General features: G+C 38.6%; 2 long non-coding RNA genes across 2 annotated transcripts in view; one reads left to right on the plus strand and one right to left on the minus strand.

Moving 5' to 3' along the window:
- Positions 1 to 24,320, minus strand: part of LOC148213729 (uncharacterized) — a 144,468-nt gene that overhangs the window by 64,137 nt on the left and 56,011 nt on the right. Inside the window, exon 2 of the long non-coding RNA XR_015794159.1 lies at positions 4,655 to 4,766. This is a non-coding gene — a long non-coding RNA (uncharacterized LOC148213729). The remainder of the gene's footprint in view (positions 1 to 4,654; positions 4,767 to 24,320) is intronic.
- Positions 6,543 to 23,396, plus strand: LOC148213730 (uncharacterized). The gene is made up of 3 exons (XR_015794160.1): positions 6,543 to 6,653; positions 9,965 to 10,071; positions 21,097 to 23,396. It is a non-coding gene; the product is annotated as an uncharacterized LOC148213730 (long non-coding RNA).

Genomic DNA, 24,320 nt, shown 5'->3' on the forward strand with positions numbered 1-24,320 from the left:
AGTTACTACAGTAAAGTTCAACTGTTTAAAGTGAGTGTTATTCTTGTTGGCTAAGAATTGCTCCTATTGACCATACTGTGCTGAATAAAAGAGCCCAGGAAGTTTTCATTCCCATAAGCAAAATACTTTTAAAAATTTAATATACCACCAAAAATTAATATCCAGCTGTGTTAATATAAACAGAATTATTTAGTTCCTCTTTAGTTCTGTTACCAACATTTTGCCTAAGGTATAGATAGATCTGGGTAGCAATAGGTGATTTTAGTTTCAAATATTGGGGGTGGGGGAATCAGTCATACGCTTATTTATTCTATGAGATCTAGGTACAAACTGAACCTGAAATAGTACTTCATGAAGTTTAATCTCATCTCCTCCTATTCTTTTCCACGTTCCATTTTAAGACCTTGACTTATGACATGTTTTAATTCAAAACATGCTATTTTATATCATTTTGCTGAGCCCTATCAATCAATCTTTATTATAGCCATAAGGCCAGAGGTACTCAGCCTAATGCAGTTATTGTCCTATTATAGATTTCAGGATTCCCTACCTCATTTAAAAATCATTTGTGACACATATGAAGAGATTCAGAAACTAAAATATTACTGGCATTCATTTCTTTCTTTTCTCTTGTTTTACTGAGGAACACCATCCCATGGGAGATCTGGATTTTTCTTTGGGCATAGTCCACTAGCAGGAAAGGAAAGCAACAAGAGGTTCATAACCTCACCCCACGAAAAAGTAGAAGGCAAAAGGGAGTTGGAGATGGAAAAATCTCATTTCTTTTATTAAGAAAATACTGCAAAAAAGTAGTAGTAGTAGAAGAAACACAAAACATTGATTGAAAGCCAATTCACACGGCTCTCCTTGGCTGCTTGCTCTTATTATTATTTCTTTTAAAAACTAATAGATCCTATTTCTGACAGGCATAAAGCTAGAAGGTGGGATTGCATCCAAAATTTCATTTTTCAAATCATGAGAGTCAGCGACTGTATCATAGCTTCATTTATCTCTGTATAACACAGACTGCATGACCCTTTCAAAAGCGCTTCCATCATCAAGGAAGTGTATTATTGTGCCTCTTATGATTACAAAAGAGACCATTATACTTCTGACATTATAAAACTTATATTTCTGCAATCACTTCTAATATGCTAGACACAAACAAAATAAATTATTGACATCTAACTTTAGTAAACAATTTTACTTTAAAAAATGCAATCAAAGCACATTGAAACAAACCTATTTCTACACAGTGTCCAAGACATAAAAGCCTCATCCTAACTGATAAGCTTTAATCTGTTGCCTGTTAGCTGTACTGTCCACTCTTCAACTTTATTTGCTTTACTCCTTTTTTGCCACTCCAGAAGAGCTGATGAACAGAATACTTCTGCCATAACTTACATCTACTACTTTCTTGCCACCATCAACAGGACCATTTGGTTGGTGTCTCCCTCTAAATCTAATCTCACTACTATCCATTGGTAGAGAGATTAATAAACATCTCCTTCTGATGAGAGCTTGAGGATGGCACATGAACAGGTAGAAACTGTAAGGGTCAAGAGGCAGAATTATGGGAGCCTACTAAGTTGAGTCTCAGCAGCTACCAACTATATGGACCTTGGCTCCAAACCTGTTTGTTATTAGAGATGTCACTCTGAACTCAGCTTCTGAACTGCAAAATGACGTAAAAGTAGGTCCCATTCAGATAGGACTACCATATCTGGGCTGAAATCTGGACAACCACACGATGGCAGCAGAAGGTTAGGGTGTTCCATACAGTACATTGGAGGAACCAGAAGTATCTTTTTGCATGAAAGGATTGTGATCTCCCTTCAGTTCTGATACTCAGAACAATTATTGGGATCAAAAATGTTTGTTTTAAATCTCTCCATTTACACGTGGTACCATTTAGTTTTAAATGCATCAAGTTTCACCATGACTCTAGCACTACTACCATATGTGGGCCATAAAAATATGGATGATCTGCAAACAGTTATGATTTCTGAATCTAGTGTCATTTGGAGTTATGCAACCCAGATATAGTAGCTGAACTGTGGGTGATTTCAATAAACTTTATACATGAACATTACAAATAATTATAAAATATATTATTGAAATGAAATAATAAAACAAGATATAGTGACAGCAGAGAAAAATAACCAGGATCAGTCATCTTAAAAAAAGGAAAACCTTTTCAACATGGTGATCAAGTGCATTCTAGATTCATTCTAGTATCCAGAGAGGAGGGGTCAAAAATTCTCTCTCACCCCAACTCACCTCACAGGGTTGTTATTGTGGGGGAAATAGGTGGAGGAAGGGGTATTAGGTATATTTGTTGCTTTGAGTTATTTATAAAAGTAATAAAGGCAGGATTTAAAAAAATCTTTTAAAAAAAGTGAAGATAGTAGTTACAACCCCACAGTTGAAGCCACTCCTTTTCCATGTGCATCACAACCACCGTTTTGACTTTTGATGCCTCTGCTTGTAGAAACAATACATATTAGATGATGGAAGGTCATCAGCAGGTGGTTCATTCTGCATTATCAAGGCAGCCACAGAAAAGATCTCTTCTTATGTCCTGATGGATTGTCACTCTTGAAACAGGGGGAAAGCTTCAGATGTTAAGATGACCTGGCTCTTTTTTGGTAAATGGGGCTTAACCAATTAAGATAGGGTAGACAACCTATAGTCCCCAACCTTCTTTTCTGTACCCTTAATAACCCCGTTGACTGGGTAGACAAATTTCAAGGTTGGATTGCTGAAATTTGATAGCGGTTTCCTGCCCCATTAAGGTAAAAGTGACTCTGGGCACCAAACGGTGCACACCATTGATTTAGCATTTTAAAATTAATCACCGACTCTTTAACCTGTGGTGAGAAATATAAGTTCTCTGTGTTTGCATTTCCATATAATGGCTTGCTTGATTTGGCTTATCATGTTGTCTGAACCAAACCATTGTCATTGTACTTTATATCTTAACCCAAGGTATGAAAGCAGTTTATGCCACAAGAAACAGTGGCAAAAAACTGGTGACTTTTCAGCAGTCAGTTGCACAAAGCATGGAGATATCTCCAGCCAAGGACTCTCTGAATGGCCTTAAGCAAGCCACTGACTCAGTTTTTCTGTCTCTTATCTGAACAGTGAGAACAATAACTGTTGTTGCACAGATAAGGACTGGAAAGCATTTATGAGTCCTATAAATGTTTAAAAATAACTATCTGTTTCTCACCAGTCAGAGAGTTTCTGAGTCATGTATAAATGACTTACTACATCACTGTTGGAAAGAGCCTACTGTATTAGAGTGAACCTAATACAGCTTTCAGGCTGTCTTAGGCAACATACCTGGTTTTTGTTGATCCCAAAGGGCATCAGGTACGGATAGGTAGTTAGACATTTAGGCTACAGTTTGCAAACTGTCAACATTTAGCAGCCATGTAGCTACCAGACTAGAGCATCTGGGTGTGCCTTGTAACAGGTCTTTCTGATCTGCTCCGTTACTCACAAGCATCAGTTTCTGCCAATCGAATCAACTTGAGGGTCCTTTTGGTTCTGTGCTTTATCATTTCCAATCAAACTGAGCCAATTATCTCAAGCCTTGTTTTCTTCTTCCATTATTATCTTCTATCTGCTCAGTCACTAGGAAAGCATGAGGGGAAACTCCAGTGCTTGTGAGAAGTCTATTTCGTGTGGCTTGTTTATTATGTTGGCTGTCTCTAATCTTGATCATGAATACTAGGAATTTCTCTAGAATAGTATTCAGCAGAAATTGATGTTTTCTGACAACAACAACATAGGACCTTGCCTCGTTCAGTCATTAATTCTAAGCAGAAATCAGAGCTGATTGCAAAATAGCTTTCTATCTGTATTTTGAACCTTTGAATTTTCCAGAAGAAAGGTAACTCATAGGCTCCTCTGAAAATGATTTTATGCCTTTGAAGGTATAAAACTGTAGGACAGAGATATTCTCAACAGCTATCCTATTCCCATCTTTTCCATTCATTGATTTTATCTTGAATGCCTCAGACTGTTTACTGATATCTAATGTGCATATCTGCACAGAGTGATGATGTTAAACTTATAAGAAAATAATTGCTCAATATTTATTACCCCCCCCCCCAAATAATGTATTTTCCCTTATCAAGAGACTGTATATCAGGTAAGTCACACGCCCTGCCCCCTTTGGCAGTTTATCAAGGCACTACCCTGATAATCCTCACAATCCCAGTTTTTCCCCTTGATCACACATCATTGTCCTCATTTCATCCCTTGCCCGTAAGTTAAACAGTCATAAATCATCATTTTGTGATCTTGAATAAAGGTGTCTTTTCTCCTTAAGCCAACATTGTCTCACCACGGCTTCAGTGTGTAGAAGATCTGTAATGCTTTGCTACCTATTATCATGGAGGCAAGATAAGACGATCAATGGTGGGTATGATCAGAGGTGTGTTCAGGGAACATTGGGAAGCACAGGCATGCCTCTTCCTCTGTCCAATAGTCAGCATTTGCCACAACCATTTCTTTCCCAATACTTGTCCTCTTCATTAGCACTGTATTTTCTAAGTTTGTTTCACACTTGCCATCCCTCCCCCCACTTTTTTAAAAATAAACTTTTCTTTAGGCTTCTAATGAAATATAGGAGAGCAGAGCAGACCTCCAATAATTTATCTGGGGAAGAAGAGGGTGTATACTTGCACAACTCTGAAACAGGAGGTCTTTATCTTCCCTGAGGTTGTGGCAGTCTTGCATTTCCTCATTGTAGAGTCCTGAAAACAATACATGGTGTCACATTGGGCTTTTGTTGACTATTTACCAGTTTCCTGTATTTGTCTATTTCCATCACTTCCCTGGTGAACTAAAAGGCAAGGATGTCAAGAAGCTAGTCAGTTTCAACTATCCAGGTCTACAGGCCCTAGTGAGTTGCACAAACAGGGCAGGATCGTCCCCTCACTCTGAGGCAGTTTCTTTATTGATTGTTTTGAAGCTGAGGAATGCCCAGATGGCGAAGAGACTGATAAACCCACCTACAGAAGCTCCTGCTGAGTCTGGAATTGCACAACAACATCAGACCCACCCATCCCCTCCGTGCTGTAGTGTCCTGATTGGAGAATGTTTTCTCTGGCAACGTGCCAAAAAGGGATGGCCACAAAGTGAGGGGAGAAAACCCATCAATCCCATCACTTATGATAGTGGGCGCACTCATAGATCAGGGCAACACAATGCGATAGGGACAGAGATTTGCAATGGGGACAGAAACTTCATGCTGGCTTTTTGTTTTTGCTGACACATGGAAGATGGATAGTGATTTTACTCAATAGTGGGGAAATGGCCACAGTACTAGCTGTTATATGGCGTCCTGTAATCAGAAACAAATGTGTTCTGTGCTGTTAGATGAGAAAACCTAAAATGGAACAGGGACACATGAATGACTGCGACCCGTACTAAGGGCACTCTATTTTCATGGGATTTTACAGGTTTTGGCCACTAGAGGTTGTGCAATGAAAAGCAACAACTTTAATATTTGACTAAGAAAGCACTTTTAGTTCTTGGAAGGGAAAGAAATATGTCTCTTTCTGGAATCTCTGGTGTATATACATTATCCCCTGGTCCACTGTCAAAAGTGTTGGACGTACGCCTGAAAGACTGATCTTGCTCAACTATGAGCTCATTGGGAAGCATTGGTATGTCAGTTTTTCTCAGCATTTCTTACCAGAGAAAAACAAATCCGTTAGGCCTAAATGCTGCACAACATCTTTTGATTGTTAGCACTAGGAGCATTTGCCCAGAAGCACCTCTTCTATGATTATTTTAAAAACTGCCTGTCTAAACCTTTCATAGAAAGTTTGCGATCTGGCATACCTGATCTGTGTACGTGCCCTTGAAGGAATACGTTGGTACAACTGCAGAACTAGAATGGCGAAGACTATATACAGTGCAATTCCAAAATCGAACCAAAACAGAAAACGTAGAAAAGTCTTGCCCATAAATTATCCTATGGACATTAACAAGTTTCATAAAAGAGTGAATTTGTTCCTTTGAATGATAAGCTTATATGTTTGTTTCTGGTCATTGTCTAAATATTAGAACAAAGGGCTTCCTAATGTAGTTGGAGTGCATATAAGGGTCATTTGGGGTTCATTTTCTTTCTTGCATTTCACTACCTGGTGCCAAAGGAACAGCTTTGCCCCATTTGCTTACACTGCCAGAAAGCAAAGAAATCTTGAAATGGTGTTAAGGTGTGATAGTCTCATTGAGGTAAGCTTTGGCTGGGTCATTTATTACATTTTAGATATGTGTCTTATTCTCTCCATGACCTTCAGTGATAGATTTGATAATAATAACTTTGCAATGAGTTAATTATTAACAAGTTGGGGGAAAAAGCCTGTTTAAACACAGAACACTGGAACATTAATTTGCTAAAATTGTTTTCAAATCAGTTTGTCACTAAGGGCCTTTTCCCCAGCCATGGCACAAATACACCCTGGCCACACCTTTTTTTCTGCTCTGTCCCTTCATCTCACCTCCAGCCCATGAGTGTGACAGGCTTGCATCATCCTTAGCTGAATCAGTAATAACATTTTCCTCCAATTTCAACACCCTCCAAGGGCAGCCTCAATCAATTAGGCTTCCTCACCCATCACCTTGGAGGGAAGGTAGGTGATAGATGGTCACTGGGAACAGAACTAATAGAAGTAGGATATGAATCAGCAATGGGGTTAGCAAATTTCATGCTGGTATAGTTTTGATTGACTCAGGGATGGGTGGATAGCACTTCAATGCATCAGTGGGGAAAGGTACTCTGGGTTATGTACGTATAAATCCTAACCAGGTGTGCCCTCCAACTGAATTGAAGTATAGTTGCTATCTCCTGCCAGCACAACTAATGGCTGTGCCGAGTGGGACTTATGGGAGCTGCCTGAGTCAGGATACCATGTGTGAAGGTACTGGGTTGAGAAAAATTGATGTAATAATTATGCATACAGTGATTGCCACCCTTAAATTCAAATACTTGAATTTCCAACAAATCTGCTTCACTGGGTGTTTAGGTATCTTTAAATCATTTGGATTTTATGATGGCTTATTCTTTCCCAGGTTCCTCCAATCATCCTCCAAAAAGAACAGAGTAACCATTATGCTCTACATATACTAGAACCTGTAGAGCTTTTGATTTCTCTCATTCTGTATCAGACACTGAAGCTAGTGAAAGTTATTATCAATGTGTTTTAGGGTTGTATTGTCGAAGGCTTTCACAGCCGGCATACGATGGCTGGTGTGGGTCTTCCGGGCTGTGTGGCCGTGAGAACTGCTCCTGTCTGTGCTCCTGCCCTCTGAAGATGCCGGTCACAGGTGCTGGCGAAACGTTAGGAAACAAAACTTCAAGACCACGGCCACACAGCCCGGAAGACCCACACCAGCCGTGTTTTAGGGTTACTGGAATATTTGTGAATTGCTCTGCAGTTGCACTGATGTTCTGTAAAGTTTAGATTGCACGAGGCTATCTACAAGTCAGGTAAAGATAAAGATGGAACATTGATTTCTTGATCAATGTTCCATTCCTTTACTAGTCTTTCTAGATAAATACAACTCAGGCAGAATGATTGATTAAAAACAATAGCGACAACTAAGGATGTACATCTGAACCAACACAGCATATGGACTGTGTGGCTCATGGTAACCCAGAAACATACTTCAGAACTTACAGCAAACCACAAACTGGCCACGCACTCAGTTATTGCCCGATTTTAATGTGGGATTTATTCATTTCCACGTCTTAAAAAGCTCACATTTCCAACATCACTGTGTAAACACAAAGCATAGGGCAGGGTTTGTGGGTGGAGATGAAAAGAAAATGTGATCTCTGGAGAGGAAGAGGAGGAAAAATGGGCTTCAGATAAAGACACATAATGGAATTGTCAATAATGTCACAAAGCGGGGGAACATATATGCTGCCTCCATGCAAATAGCTTGGAAAAACAGTCAGCGCCCTCTACTTACTAATTCCCCTGATTAAAGTTGCATTAGCTTGTAGGTGTCAGGGACACGCAGCTGTTTTCAAGGAAACTCTGGCTCCAAGAGGTCCTTCCTTGTAGGGCAATACACAGCTCTATCTAGAGGTAAATGTCAGGGAGACACACAGCTTGCCGACGTTTGTCCTCTCTCTGACAGGCCCTGGCCAATGTCCTGCTGCTGAGGGTCGTGGTAATTTATGTCCACTCTGTGTACATTAACTTATCTGCAGTGGAGCTGGCTGGCTCTTTCAGTCAGCCTGTCTCCTCCACAGGCTGTGAGATTTTCCTGACTATTGGACCAAGTGGGAAACAGGCTGCTCCGCTTCTGCCAAGTTCCCTGCACCATCTGAACAACAACAAACACCGCCAAGGAGACTTACTCTGAGCCACAACAGACCTCGTTGCTAGCTGCGCACTGTTAAGCCCGGCATTTTGCCTAGCCTCCTGTCAAGCTCATCCCAAGGGGCAATGCGAAAGAAGGGAGCGAGGGAGGGAGGGAACGAGCGGCCTCTGGCATTAAGATGCAGAGTTCTCACTCCATGCCTCATTTTTATTCTCCCATTAGTATTCCTGTGGCAGCTCAAGTGGGCATTCCCGTACCCCGCTGTGATTAAGCAGGCTTTGTCGGGCTCTATTAATTACACATAGGGAGGCAAGCAAAATAATGTCCACCCGTGTGCGCACACACACACACATATTCTGGATTAATGGTGCTGAGGGCCTCCATGGGTATTACCTGGAAATGAGCTAAAACTAGTTGCCCTCACTGATTTAACTACCCTTTTGCTCGTTTAAACTGTGTCATTTGGTTAGTTAGTTCTTCAACTTGGCCTAATTTCAGGATCATTTTTGGGACTCACAGAACCACATTTCAGCAGGATGCCCTTGTCAAAAAAAAAAAAAGGATCCATTGTGTGCATGGGAAGTTTAAGATAGAACTGATTATCAGTTAGGATCATCCAAATCTCACTTTATAATGTCAGGATGGTGCAAATAAGTCTTAGGTTTGGAATCATGGATTGAAAGGCTGCTTAGATTAGGTTGTTTAGGGCTCCTCGCAAGAATACTACTATAATAAATCACAGAGGAGAAACTATTGTTAATTTCTATTCCAGAAAAAAAAAAAGATAACATTATCAAAAAGAAGGGAAAGTGTTACTTTTAATTTATATTTGAAATCATATATGAATACTTGAGTGAAAACTGCATTTTTGAGGATTATTGCTATAATAAGAATCTGACTACCAGAAGCAAATGCAACATACTTCTGGAGCACAACCTTTCTATTTACAAGTCATCCCCAGGTTGCTGAAAAGCCAAACTTCCTTTTCAGTTCTTTGCATTCACCTTCAGTATTTTCCAAATGCACTTCTCAAAGTTAGAGCTGGCCAATTTGAAGGAACAGAACTCTGAACCCCAAGGAGGGAGCCTAGCTTAGGTTATGATGCTGTATCAAATATGTGTGGGATAGGAGGGGAATTCTCAACACAGAAAAGGTCCATGTGGCATGAGCAAAAAAGCATGTGGTGAAAAAAAAAAAACATTTTATTTCCCTTGGAGTATTTTGGCCTCTATAGTACAGATCTGCTGTCAGCATTATACAACAGAGGGGGATATTGTTCAGTAGTATTTATTTATTTATTGGATTTATACTTGCCCCAATAGAAAAGACGCTCAGTAATTTACAGTGCATCCATAAAAATGCGATAAAAGGTTCATGATGCAATAAATCAAAACAAAAATAAACGAAGGTAATCCAAATCCAGCCAATCACTCACACTGCAATAGACCACTGGCATTGTTCGTATTACAAGGCTCTTCAAAATAGCTCAGTTTTTAATAGCTTATGGAAAGCCAACAATGTGGAGGTTGACTCAGTATCCCAGGGGAGGTTATTCCAGAGCACAGGGACACGAACAGAAACCCTTATGAGTTTCCACCCTCTCAATTCACAGAACTGGGGAAGGGCTTCTCCCAGGATCCACAAAGCAGGCAAGTCAAAACTGGTTGGAGAAGATGATTCCACAGATTTCTCAATGCCAGGCCAGACCTAGTTTTAAAGGTAAGATCCGGCACTTTGAATTGCACTCAGAAACCCACAGGAAGACCGTGCAGAGCTTAGAGCTCTGACGTCCCATGCTTATATTCGCATGTGTGGAGCATCACTTTAGGCATATTAACATTATTCTGTTGTATGGCTCTCCGATACAGGACCTTTAAGAATCAAAAGAGAATCCAGTCATACTTTAGAACAGTGTTTCTCAACCTTGGGAACTTTAAGATGTGTGGATGTCAACTCCCAGAATTCCCCACACATCTTAAAGTTTCCAAGGTTGAGAAACACTGCTTTAGAAGCATCCCTTAGTGTTCTTGAATGTAAAAATGGACATATCAAATATAATGGCTATGTTTATGCTATGCTATAATTTCATAAAAATAGAAGCATGATTGAAGTATGATTTATGGTGGGCTTTAATTAGCTATCAACAGCCCTTGATCATTTCTACTTCTTCAGTTTATGGAACTACCTAATCCTTTCAAGTGTAACAGCATATTTTAATTTCCATTGTTTAATTTAACAGTGACAGAATCTTCCACTATGATCATGCAATCCCATTGTACTCAGTGAGGCTTACTCTGAACAAGTGTACATGACAGTACAGCCTTACTTTAGTTTTAAAAAGCCAGAATGATCTATTAAAAAAATTAAGAATACACATTTCATGTATATTTCTTAAAGTTGTAAAGAGGAATTTATTCTGATCTGGACTTTTGGAGCCATTTTTCCCCCTAAGTGGACTGAACTATTTTGATGGAGATATGTCCATATACTGAATATAAAGACACATTTGCACATCTAGAAGAGAAAGCATACTCTTCTATAGCTGTTACTTGATTTTCCTTCATTGGATTTGGATGTGAACTAGAAGATTTGCATTAGGTGTATTTTCAAACCACCCCAAAAGTTTTCACTCAAGATAAACAATGGTTCCCTACCTACTAGAGGACCTTGGTTAGCACCACCAAGCAGCAAAGTGGAAGGTCACTGATATTGAAGGCAGCAATGGCTGGGAAGCTATTCAACCACAGTGTTGCTTTGCCCAGGAGTTAGAGCTGATGGTCAGCTTTCTAGAAAAAGACATGGGAGAGCAAATTCTCATTCCAGGAAGAAAAGATAGAATAGCTGCTTTATATATTTCACTGTTATGAAAAAGCTCTTCACCTAAAAGCCCCAACAATCTCCTGTATCTGGAAGAGTGATTTATCTAGGCCAGACTATGCAGCCAGACCTCGACTAGATCATTTAATATTAAATCCAGAGGTACATCACGAATATGAGATCTCTTGATATCCCCAACATAAATGGGATTCTGGAGCCTACCTTCTTCTCTCTTATACAAACTGGTATCTTATTGACTCCAGAATATTGACTTCGCTATTACATTAGCTTTAGCATATATAGAATATATCCCACAGAGCCCAGAGCTTGCCTGTTCCTGGCTTAGGATGATAAATGGAGTTCCAATTCAGTAATAGCCTCCTTCAATACAGTTAAATATAGAATATTCCAAACTCTGAAACACAGATTTTAGGTCAGAATTCCATAAATTGAGTGCCTTGCCAGAATTTCCTACTGTACATGCTGATTGCTAAGAATTCTGGGAGTTGATCTACACATCTAGAGGGTACCTAAGCTGGAGAAGTTTGTTTAGGCCTTCATTCCATTCATTATCACACTAAGGCCTAGATTCAGAGCACCTACAACCTCACCTAATTTTGTAAAAAGAATGAACAGTTGGGTATCATCCAAATAACATTGGCATCTCTCTCCACTTCTCTGCATAACCTACCTCAGTAGTTCATACTGATATTAAAGAGTGATAGGATAAACTCTAATGGAAACCTATAGCGTGACTGCCAAGGAATGAAAGAATAATCCATCAGCATCACTTTCAGGGTGGGATTATTGCAACACAGTACTGTACTTCCAACACTCAATCCAGGCATCTTATCCATAAGAAACTCATAGTAGATGACCCACTTAGAAGCCCAAAAACATGAACAGTTTTTCATCAGCATGAAAATCAACATAAATTTCAAAGGGCACAATTAAATGCAATTAACCTGATGTAGATCCAACCTATTATTAAAATTAATTATAATGTCTGCTCCAAGCTTATCTTTATTTACATACAGTCCTGCTAAATAGGTTAAAAGGCCTATTCAGGGAGAACTAGATAATACAGAGCCAATATTTCATTGTTTACCCAGAATAATATGTATTTCATTTTCATGGGGCTTGTACAGAATGCATTCCCAGTAAGTTGCGCTTGATAAACCTGTGTATTCTTTTTTCTCTATTTATGGTAGGCAGACGTGTTCTGAATGCATTATATAAAATCACTAGAAGTGCTCGAATGAAATATTAAATTACTCAGTGGGTTATAATAATGCTAAAGAAGACTACATAATGTACATCCTAGCAGCATTTGCAAGAGAATGCTCAGCTACAATGAAGCCTGTTTTTTATCATCATGTTTTATCAACTGTTGTTTCATTATCAGGGTTTCATAGTGAGGAATGTCCATAGACATGAATAGCATTAACCATACATCACACAGCATGTGCAAGACAACTAGTAAAATCAGTTACTGTAGTCAGAGAAATGTTAGTGTGAATTCTGAAGCCAAAGAGTTAACTGGCAAAATTAGCATAATTTATGTCAGTTTAAATACCTAGTTAATGTATTTCCTAAAATGTAACTTAATAATGCAGAGAATATGTGCAGTTTACAAGAGAAAAAGAAAACTGAGCTCTACACAATTATGGTTCATGGGTAAAAGTTGCTAACTATGAGATCAAATTAGGAAGAAAGGAAATTTGAATAATTTTGTGAAAAACCTTCTTGTTTCTCAAGTGTTTCAGAGGCATCTACAAACAAAACAGGAAGTGGAAAGCCAGAGACTGTATGGCTCATTTTGTTAAGCTTTAGAATACACAATACTAATTTCCCATTGCAATGGTTTAACTTTATTTTCCATTCTAAAAACATAGCCTGAAGTCTAAATGCCTATGTGTAGTCTACCTCAGGAAGTTTCTCTCCTCATTTATCACTTCAGACACTAGAAAGGAGTATGAAAAATGGTTCCCTTGGTTGTGATCTTTATTATGGCCTTAAAGCCAGAAAACACACTGCACATCAAATATGCATATCAGATATATAGAAACACATTCACCTAAAATCTATAAATAGAAGTAAGCATAAAATACAGTAAAACAACATAGCAATAATAATACAAATAATAGTGGTGATCTCCAAGATTACTACTATTCATCAGTCATATGTGGAATGAATAGAACAAACAGAGGCACAGAATCGAGCAACCTGGTCAAAGCACCAGAGTCCTGGTCTGACAGAAGAAGCAATAGATAAACCTCATATTCTCGGCAAGGGTATTTCTTCAGAATGGGATAGATGAATGTGTGGCTCAGGGACTTTGAAAAGTAGCTCTCTGAAGTAGTTCCCTGGTGTTCTAAGACAGGGTTCCTCAACCTTGGCAACTTTAAGACGGGTGGACTTCAACACTCTTGCTGGCTGGGGAATTCTGGGAGTTGAAGTCCACCCGTCTTAAAGTTCCCAAGGTTGAGGAACCCTGTTCTAAGAAATAAGTCATCTAAAGGGGTTAAAGTGAAAATGGTCTGAGCTGTGCTGTTCTTCTAATTAAACTGGCAACTTAGGAAATATGCCAGACACTCACCAGCAAAGCTCCAAACCATCATTCCTGGACTCCTTGATCGGAACGCAAGTTATTTCAAATTATGCTTAATGGCTAAAAATGTGGTTTGGCAGAAATGTCAGATTCTGTACCTTTATTCGTGCTGAAGAAACGGGTCTTATGTTGCCTTACCTTTTTAAAAAGTGATCTGCTATTTCATTCACAAGGGAATTAAATTGCAAAGTTCAAAACAAGAAAGAATAAGGGAGATATTTCCTGTTTTGGGAAAAACCCTGACATTTTCCATTTTAAGAAGATGAAAAGTTATGGTTTCAGGGTTTCCCTATAAAACAAGGGCACTCTAAAGGGGGGAATCTCTTCTATCCCAGCAATATCCTCAATGAAAAGCAAGTTACTAACTACCAAATTTCTAACTCTCTAGAACTGCACGGATACTCTCCTGTATAGATATCAATTCGCTGAGCAACAAATAGGCTGGTGGATTTTCTGGCAGAGGCTGAATGACATCTCTGCAGCTTTTTTATCTCTGGAACTTCTGCAAGAAGTGGGATCGCCCACTCCAGTGCTAAGATTTTAGGTCCTATAATCTAGGACATGGAAAGTATCCACCACCACTCCCTCTTTTCCTCCTATTCTTCATCTGGACAACATGCAAGCAGATCTTTCTCCTGTTAATACTTCTAAGCAAGTGTAATAGTTTTTTTTTAAAAAAAATATGATCTTCTACTCCCAGACTAGTATTGAGCAATTCCCCTCCCTCAGTCATGGAAATTCATGGGGAAAGGAACAGAAGTCATTGTCTATGGAAACTTCCTGTGTTTGCCCACAGATTCTTCTGTCTTTTTTTTTTTTTACCACAAAGAATGCATTTAAAAGGAAAAGGCAAAACTGCACAATGTCTATGGGTTAGGACAGTTATGATGACCCTCCATCTGAAGTACTCCCTACCATTTTTGTTTTGTTTTGTATGTTTATGGATGTATACATTTCTCTTCTTTATAACTTTTAGGGATTTGCTACATATAAATCATCTTTCCCCAATCTGGTGCTCTCTGGATGTGGAGAATTTCAGTTTCATAATCCAAATTCCATAACCCAATATCTAAAAGGCATCAGGTTGAGGAAAATTGATATAACCATTAGGCTGATTCATTGGTAAAACTCACAGGGACCCACACAGGCACCTTCAGGGTCAATCTCCTTTTACACATTTTAAGTAGAGTGAAATATGCTGCTTGATCTAAGCACATAGTTACCTCTTAAATGATTAAGGCCAAACAACATGTCACTCAGGAGATAATGATTAGATCAGGAATAGATTTCCCAATTTTTTTCTATAGGGAATTATCTCTCTTTCTCTCTCAGCAGTGGAGGGTAATGATTGTTTAATCTTTACCCCCTCACACACACATTGTTTTCCTAATCAAAATCTTCCTTCTTCCCAGGCTGATGTCTGTGTCCCAGGAATTCAAAGAGTACTTGTAGTTTTATTTCTCTCAGATCAAGCAGCACTCTGTGATTTTTGAGAGTTCAGACACCCATCTCCTGCATGGCATGTAGTACAGTCTTCAAACAGGAACTGGGGTGATCCAGAGTAGATAATCCATAAAATAATTTTTAAAAGTGCAGAATTAGCTTGTATTAATCAGAATAAAAGACAAATGAAACATGGAGGTGGCTTCTGCTAGATCAAGGATCATCAGAAAAAAAGAGTCATTATTTTGCCTTCTTTTATCACCTGTTTTTTTGTGTGTGTGTGTGTGCTATGCTTCTTCCCCCAGTATTTGTTAGAGAGCTGATAATGAAGGCCATGATGACTGGGGGTTATGGAGGATGGGGAAGGGTATGATTTAAGTGGTATTTGCTAATCAGAAACTGGTTTTTGCTAAATGAAATCATGTCACCCGTTCCCATAAGTGCTAGACTTTAACTTTTACCATGTACTTCTTAAAAATTAATACAGGCACATATTGCTGTTTTATTATGAAGGTGAAATCCCAAGCCAACACAAAATAACAAATGGCATTGAAGGCAACCTTGATAAGCACCGGAGGTCAGACACAATTTTTGCTGGCTTTCAGGTTTCAAGGATGTAGTTTAGAGCCTGTTGAGTTGCCATCACACACACAAAATCTCCTTTACATGGGTGAAGAATTAAATACTTGATTACTTCTGGCCTTCTAATCTATTGAATTTGACCAATAAATTGGATCAACAAATCATTTCCCCCACTCATACGTGTGCTCTGTTGGGTGCAACATTCATCAGAAAATGAGGAATAATGTCCCATTCAAATCAGGTGAAGTTGGAGCTGACATCCTGATCACAAGTTAACTTTAACTTTAGCCTTTCTTGTATCTCTTTTAACATGTATAAATGATTGCACAATGTGCAGATGGAGAGCAACCATTTCAACTAAATATTTATCAATATATACATAATGAAGGTGTTTTTTTTAATTATTTCTGATGATTCCAATTATTTTCGGCTTTCTTTTTTCTACAAAAAAATCCATCAAGACAAAACCAATGGAAGATCTTCACGTTTCTTTTGCTTGGTTTGCTCTAAGTTCTAATCATCTGAAGGCACCCATAAATATAAATACAATGTTGTAAAGAAGGTTTTTTTCCCACTAATATAATAGTTTTATATCAACAATAAAGAAGATAGAGAAGATGATAGATAGATAGATAGATAGATAGATAGATAGATAGATAGATAGATAGATAGATAGATAGATAGATAGCAGAAGTGTCTGTTGGTGGCCACAGTGCTTGTTAAAAAGGAGCAGGTATTGATCATACAGTTGCAATCACCATCTTGACTTTTTTTGACCCAGATGGATAGATAGAAGAGAGAGACAGAGACAGAGAGGAATGACATTTCATTATATAATCAGGCTTTATTATGATCACAAATTAGCAAATTGTTTCTAAAACTGCTGATATTTTTTAAGCAATCTTTTGGAGAATTTGTTTATTTATAATTTAGATTTGTAAGGCCTTCCAACTCATCACCAATTTTGGGCGATGTACAGAATTAAAAACAGGAACCCAGTGCAATATAGTAAAACACCAAAGATAATAAAATAAAAGGTAGCTGTAACGGGGGGTGCAAACATACCCTAACTGGCCATTAACAAAACCAATGCCATAGAAAGGACACATACACCCCAGCCCAAAGCCTGGAGACACAACCAGATCTTCATGGCTCTCTTGAAGGAAGGCAGGGTTGGGGCTGTTGAACCGGTGAGGAGACACAGTTCTAAAGGGCAGACACTGTTGCAGAGAAGGCACACTTTTGGGGTCCCATAATGGTAACATGGGAACCAGAGCACACCATACCAGAGTATCCTCTTACATGTGCTGCAGAATATGAGAATTGTGCTAAAGCTGATTTCTTCATCAGGTATGAAATAATTTTCCTAAATAATATCTGTGACAACAAATAGTATTGTTCAAACCCTGGAAATCTGAAAGGAACAGTTGGGTAAATCCATTGAAAGCAGGCAACCTTCAGACATTATTCCAATGTATATTAATGGGAACCAGTCAACCGCAAGCCATATGATGGTTCCAGTATAAAATTGAAGTTTTGTTACTCATTATTTCTACTCCTGGGGCAAAGGCTCAATTTCTACCTATGGCCTTCCATCCCAGGACCATGCATCACAGAAAGTCAGAGGTCTGTCCTATCCTATCTTTGGCAGTGTTTATATATGAAAAGGTTACCCCAAATCTGGTTCTTGTGGGAGTGGCAAATAAAGCCTGTTTAAGAGCCCCTTGCCAAGCCCTGATAACATGACTGGCAGACCAAAGATTACAGTGGTATTGATTCAGTGGAAAGGGTCAGCCTGCCCTTCAGTTATCCCTCTTGTTTTTTGAGTCAAAGGATGGTAGTGTATTGGATACAGTGGTTTCTGGAATTCGTCCTTCTCCCTGAAATGGACCCGTCATGCTGCTTGTTGATCTACAGCAGAAGTGTATTTCTGGTTGCTGAGTGTCAGAAGTGTCACCTAGAAAATATGCATGCATCTTTCACTCCACCACAACACATGTCTATATACACTCATGCACAGAATAGCACAAGCTTTCTCCCTGCTCAGTACGCTGCTTTCTCCCTGCCACTGACAGTGGAAATTTAGCAGTGAGGACCCTTTCCACTGAAAGTCATTCTCCCAATGAAGAAGAAACAGATTCCTTTATTTCCACTGTGGCTATTGCAATAGAAATGCAACTCTTGTCCCCACTTAGTGGTGCTTCAGTGGTGCAACTGGAATTGGGCAATGTGTCACTGAAATATAGCAGCAAATGACTACTATTTAAATTGACAGAAGTTTATATCACATAAGAACACTGGGGAAGAAAAATTTATTGAACATAATACAGTACCATCAAATATGTTTTTCCTATTGGGAATAATACTGTAACATAAATATTAATTATGTAACGTTAAACATTAAAGGGGATTACAGAATTATGTCAGTATTACACTTTGTCATCCACCAACTCTTGGCCCACTTTTTGAATCAGTCTACAGATCAGAAATTGGGAACCATTGATCTAGAGCAGAGGGAAGCTATGGTGAAGAAAAAGAAGTTATTTGAGTATTGCTGGCAAAGTCAAAATACTTGACCAAACTCACATTTCTTGAAACCATCAAATGAGGACTTCACCTGAGTATCCTTTTAAACTGAGGTGACTTAGATATCTACAAGAAGAAAAGACTCAATATTTGCTATGATGCTGAACTGTCTCTTCTATTTAGCCATTCGGTTTTTTAAAACAAATCTCCATAATCAGGGCACACCATGAAAGTTAGTATTTTCCCAAGAAATACAAACACTTTTGGAATATTAAATCTTCTGAAGTTAGAGAAAGCAACTTGTCTTACACCTCTCTGACAGTTTTTTCAGATTATCTCCAGTTCCAAAAGTTAACAAAAGGTTTTTTCACTAGCCCATCTCCTAGTACCAGAATCTTTCCACATACATCCCTCACACCTGAGTGATGAAACAAGTCTGATGGTCATCCTTGCCTGGCCAAAGGCAATAAACATGGAATGTGCCTCTTCATGCCCTGCTCCTTCTGGCCACTTTGATTATCTACCTTGACCATCCATGGAAGTGCATACTGCAGCCCTGCAGTTGTCTTCTGAATATTTGCTGTACCTTAACAAACTTTTTATGGTGCAAGAGAAATGTTTCTCCTAGCCTGCTTAGCCAATTGGATTATCCATGTTCATGATATTCCTCTGATAAATATCCATAAGAGTTTAACCTAAGAAACAATAAGGAAACAGCTCTTTGGTGGTGGGGATTTTCAGCTTGCCAGTATCGCTTTTTGAGATAAATAATTATTTAAAACCTAAAGTTAGAGAAGAAAAAGAGTCACCAGCAACGTGGCACTCGGTTCTGTACTGTGCTTCACTAGTTTACTGCATAAGCCCATTCTTTACTACCATAAAGAGCAAAAAGACACAGAAAATGCTAAGTCTATGGTTTCCTCTAGTGGCCATCTAGATTTCTGGCAATCCATCTGGCAGCCCTAGCCACTCTCATAAGTTGCCTGTGGTACTAGGTGGGACACTGGTAGCCACTGATGAATAATTTCCACAAATGAAGCAGGTTATCCTTTCTCTCTATTTGTACTGTTTTCAGTACCAGAAGGTTGATGGTTATTGTTTGATGGTATAGTTTGCTGCTAGGAAAGCTCCAACAGAATGATTGGAATTACTCAGTGAGGTTCTACCAATCCTTTTCTTTCTGAGAAAAAAATCCTACACCTTAGGCAGCTGCATAGTTTTAAAAAAAGGTCAGAGGATAGAGCTTTCTCCAATTCAAAAAATAAAGGTACCAGAGATTTATTGTAATACTATATGTGCTTTAGGGGGAAGGTTTATGAATGTTTGTTGTGTGTGTGTGAGAGAGGCAGAGAGGGAGGGGAAATGAGTGAGAAGGAGAATAAATGCTACTTCTAAAGGGATTCTGCTTAATATGGAAAGATACCAGACTCCAGAGAAGTTTAGCTAAAGCTCATAGCACCCTCTACTGAAAAAATCAAGAATTAAATGTCAGTAAAGTTTCTCTGTGGCAGCCACTCTTTCTATTTATACCTGCATTCATCTAAGGTTCTAACAGTCAGCTGACATATTTCAATCCCACCTAGTCCTAGTTAATTGCCCTGTTAAATTTCTTGAATATACAGAATTTATATCATGCACTTTCTCTGCCCGAAACCCCTGCCATACTGTAACTCTCCCAATGACATGACCTCACAGATTGGCTCCCATTATAGGAGGCAGTTTTTGTGTGGAATGTTTCCATATGGAGAGAGCTGCATCTGGACACACATCTCCATCCACCTTCAGATGCTCATCCTTGCCCTGTCCTGACATAACTTCTGGAGGCATATCCACATTATGATGCATAGCTAGAGCTATGATGGGAAATTACGAGTATTTCAAACGTGTGCCAGACTTCAGTAGATTAATATTGGCATTGTTATAACAACCTTCAGACTATAGCAATCAACAAAATTGGGAGTATAACATTTTAGGTGAGCACATCCTTTAACTGCCCTCTCTACATGTTGGGATTATATGTTGGCCATGCTGACACAGAAAAGTGATTTCATTGATATCAAGATCACTTTCTCATGCAAGCCTATGACAGTGTATTTATCTAGGACTTTGTTGTTAATATCTTCTTCAAAACTTTATGTCATATCATAATAATGCCAAAGTCAGGCAGAAAGACAGCTCAAGAGAAAAAAATGAGAATAATATGCAGGACATTCTTAATAGAAATAGAAATAGGCAGTACATCTTGACATTTTTTCAAACAGTATCCACACATTTTAAGGATGCTTCCCGACTGGGAAGCTTGATAATGTCAGAACTATAGAATTAGAAAGTTTGTTCTTTGCAAGCCATTCAGGGACTGTCAGTCCACAGGATGATTACTGCTAATGATTAAAGCCAATTCAGTTAGCAAAGCAGAAATAGTACCTCTCACTCTCATGTGAATCTATGAAGCTAGGCAAAATTTAGATGCTTTTTTTCACTAGAGCTTTCCCTCTCCTTCTATCCTTACAGCAAGGAAGGTTAGACCGAGGAAATGAACTTAATTGTGAAGATTTGAACTTGTTTTCCCCCAATCTTATCTCACTAAGGTTTATTACCTGAGCAACAATGTTAGGCATGGAAGTAGATAGGATTGGGTGTAGCTCAGAGTGGACTTTGAAGAAGCAGGGTAGAAAGAGTATTGATGCTTTTGAAATTTGGTGTTGGAGAAAATTCCTGAGAATATTTTATTTATTTATTTATTTATTTATTCAAATTTGTTACAGCTGCCCAACTCCAATGGAATACCATTGACAGCCAAGAAAACAAACAAATGAATCGTTGAACAAATCAACCCAGATTTCTCCATCAGGGCACAAATGACCAAAGTAAGCTGAAATTATCCTACTTTGGACATATTATGCAAAGATCTACCTCTCTGGAGAAGGCTGGGATGCTGGGAAAGGTGGAAGGAAAGAGAAGAAGAGGATGACCAGCAGCAAGGTGGATGGACTCAGTTACAGTGGTGATGGGTGCAATGTTGGAAAACCTGAAGGAGCAGGATAGGAACAGATTGTCATGGAGAAAATCTATCTATGTGGTTGCTAAGAGTTGACACTGATCTGATGGCACATAATCAATCAGTAGCTCAGAGGTTCCCAAACGTTCGTGGTTCATGATGCCCTTAGTGACTCAGTAATTTTTTCATGGCACCTCTAGGCCAAAAGAAATATCTAATAGTTCCATTTATTAAGTAGTTAGGTCCAAACAATTCAATATGTATTTATGTCCTAACAACTTAATAGCCATTTCAAAAAAATAATACACATAAATTGAAAGAAAATATTTTAATTTCATTCTTCAATAACATAATTATTTACTAATGGGATGTGTGCACCCATCGTGCACTGCCCAACTTCTCAAAACTTGGAATCAGATTGGATATCACCACCCACTGATTTTCATGCACTACTTGCTTTTTATCACAGCAACTGTGATACAACATTTTGCAACATCAGATCCATCTGCAACGTCATCTTTGCGAAAACCCAGATTTGCAAAGATATGACGTCGCAAGTGGATGTCTCAAAAGCTTCACCAATGGACACTGCAAAAATTTAAAATATCCAGTGATGCTCCTCTGAATTCGCTGTGGCACCCTGGCACACTGCAGCACACGGTTTAATAGATGGATAGCAGGCCACAGTAGAACCACTGGGCTGCAAGCTAGACTAGAAACGATGAAAAACATTTTGGAGAAAGGTAGTAACAAATCACTTTCAAACTCCCTCGCATAATTGTGTCTCTGTAGTCATCAAGAGTTGTTCTCAGTTCAAGGACATTTTTACTTTATTTTTACCCCCAGTCTTAATCTTAGACCCTAAGCATAGTGTAATGTTCAAAGAATGTGATTAATGTATTAGAAGAGTAATGCAAAGAAAACATTAACGTACAATACCCTTTTGAGTTTACTTTTTAGAGTTTTTTATCACTATACAACACTGCACTTCGAAAAATCAAGTATAACTGCACTCAGCACGTCATTTTTTCTTTCCTAAACGAAGTAAGGTATCCAAAGACAACTGAAGAGATAAATAGTTTTATTACATGGGTAATATCAAAAAAATTGTGATACTTTTCCAAATGCCCAGGGGTTCCTTAAAAATGCTATGATAGGTTAAAAAACAGTAAAGTCTAAAAGGCAGCCAGCATTCACTCTAGCATCCCTCTCCCCTCCCCCATTTCTGAAGTATTCGAATTTCAGTGATATTACTGATTTTCAAGCAGACTGTACCTCAGCTGCTAGGCTATGCTGTAAATGATCACATTAGCATTAGATCAAATGGAGCTAGAATTTCTGCTGGTAGAGAATTTGGATAGATGAATGAAGTGAAGATTCCAAAGATAGCTAAGTATAAGCTTAAATGTAAACATCTTAGCAAATAGCTAAGTATAAGCTTAAATGTAAACATCTTGATAAATAAGGACTCCAAATGCTCTTAATGTTTGTGGGTCTTTACAATAAAATATAACATGCAATCATATGCTCATTGTTCACATTCCTACTATAAGAAATACCACAGCAGAAAAGAAGTACAATATTCCATGCTATAGAGGAGAAAAATAAATAAATATAGAAGTCTAATCCGGCTGTATAAATGTATTTACTATTCAAGACCTGATCATAAAAAAAAAATCTTAAGCAAGTAAAAATATTTACTCCCGTGAAATATATAACAAGGTATTCAGTACTGCCTTATAACATGTGAACAATCCATTCATCCACTTCAACTGTGTTGAGATGAAAAGATGCACATATAATATAAGTAGATTGTTCACGTTTAGTTTCATCCTTATCTTCTATGTATTCTTGTAATGATCAACTTCCTTGCCAACATCATCTTGTAAATGAGATTCATATCTCCAGAGTTTAACTCAGTTAAACAAACTGAATTCAATAAAAGACATCTTCAGATATTCCACATGCAAGAATGATTACCACACTAATATGCTACTGGTGCTACTGTTACCTAGTGTTACAGATGCGTTAGCTTCTCTGCTTTGCCTGAGTTGTGCTGCGTGTATATCTAAGATAAGAGAATGGCGTGTCTGGAGTCTGTTCAGTGTTATCATATAACATTAAAGTGACTTTTTTATTGAAGAGCTCCACAAGTCCTTCTCAAGGCTTGCCGGTTTTATAGAAACTAATTCAGAGACCAAAAAAAAAAAAAAAGATAAACGTTGAACTGAAAACAAAATATGTCATGAGGTTATTCTCCCACAGCCTGCTGCTAATCCCCAAAGCCATTTGTCATACAGGCCCTGTGTAGCATTTCGTTACAGTTGAAACTCAAAGGTTATAGTGCTCTTTAAAACTTGTGCCGAACAAAAAATTGGCCCTGTCATGTTGTCATGTGGCATTGGAGCGCCCCAAATCCTATTATGATCTCATTTCTTTTTCATCCCACCACTTGTAGCACCACGAATGAGCAGGGTCAGAAAAGTCAAGATGGTGGCCACAACTGTGCAGTCAAAACCCCTGCCCTTTTCTTAATGGACAGTAACACATGTAAAAAGGGCCGGGATTTTAATTGTACTGTCACAGCTTTTTAAACCTTCCCTGCAGACCCCTGCAAAGGAGCTAATATGAAGCTCAGAGAACAGCTTTCTGGTCATTTTTAACTAAATTTAATGGGGAGGTATTCCTATTCTCTTCGGCTAAACTTTCACATTCTGAAACTAAAAATTAGTGACTACTGCACCGTATGTTTCTAAGTTCATGGAAAGAAAATTCCATGGTTGGGTTTCCCTAATTCTGTTATATCATCTTAGGATTCAACTATATGTTCATCTGAAGTTGTGAGAGCGAGTGGTCAAGGTATTCGTGAAATGCTGTCGGAGGGGAGGGAATTGCCTATTTAAAAGATAGCTGGCAAGGTGCCTTGCTAGGGACAAAATACCCATTTACCAAAAGACAAATCAAAGCCCGGGGTGGTTCCTCCCACCCTCA

Source organism: Python bivittatus, unplaced genomic scaffold (genome assembly GCF_059951505.1).
Source record: "Python bivittatus isolate LINGU-HERP-01145 unplaced genomic scaffold, Pbiv_v1 ctg000840_np1212, whole genome shotgun sequence".
NCBI lineage: Eukaryota > Metazoa > Chordata > Lepidosauria > Squamata > Pythonidae > Python > Python bivittatus.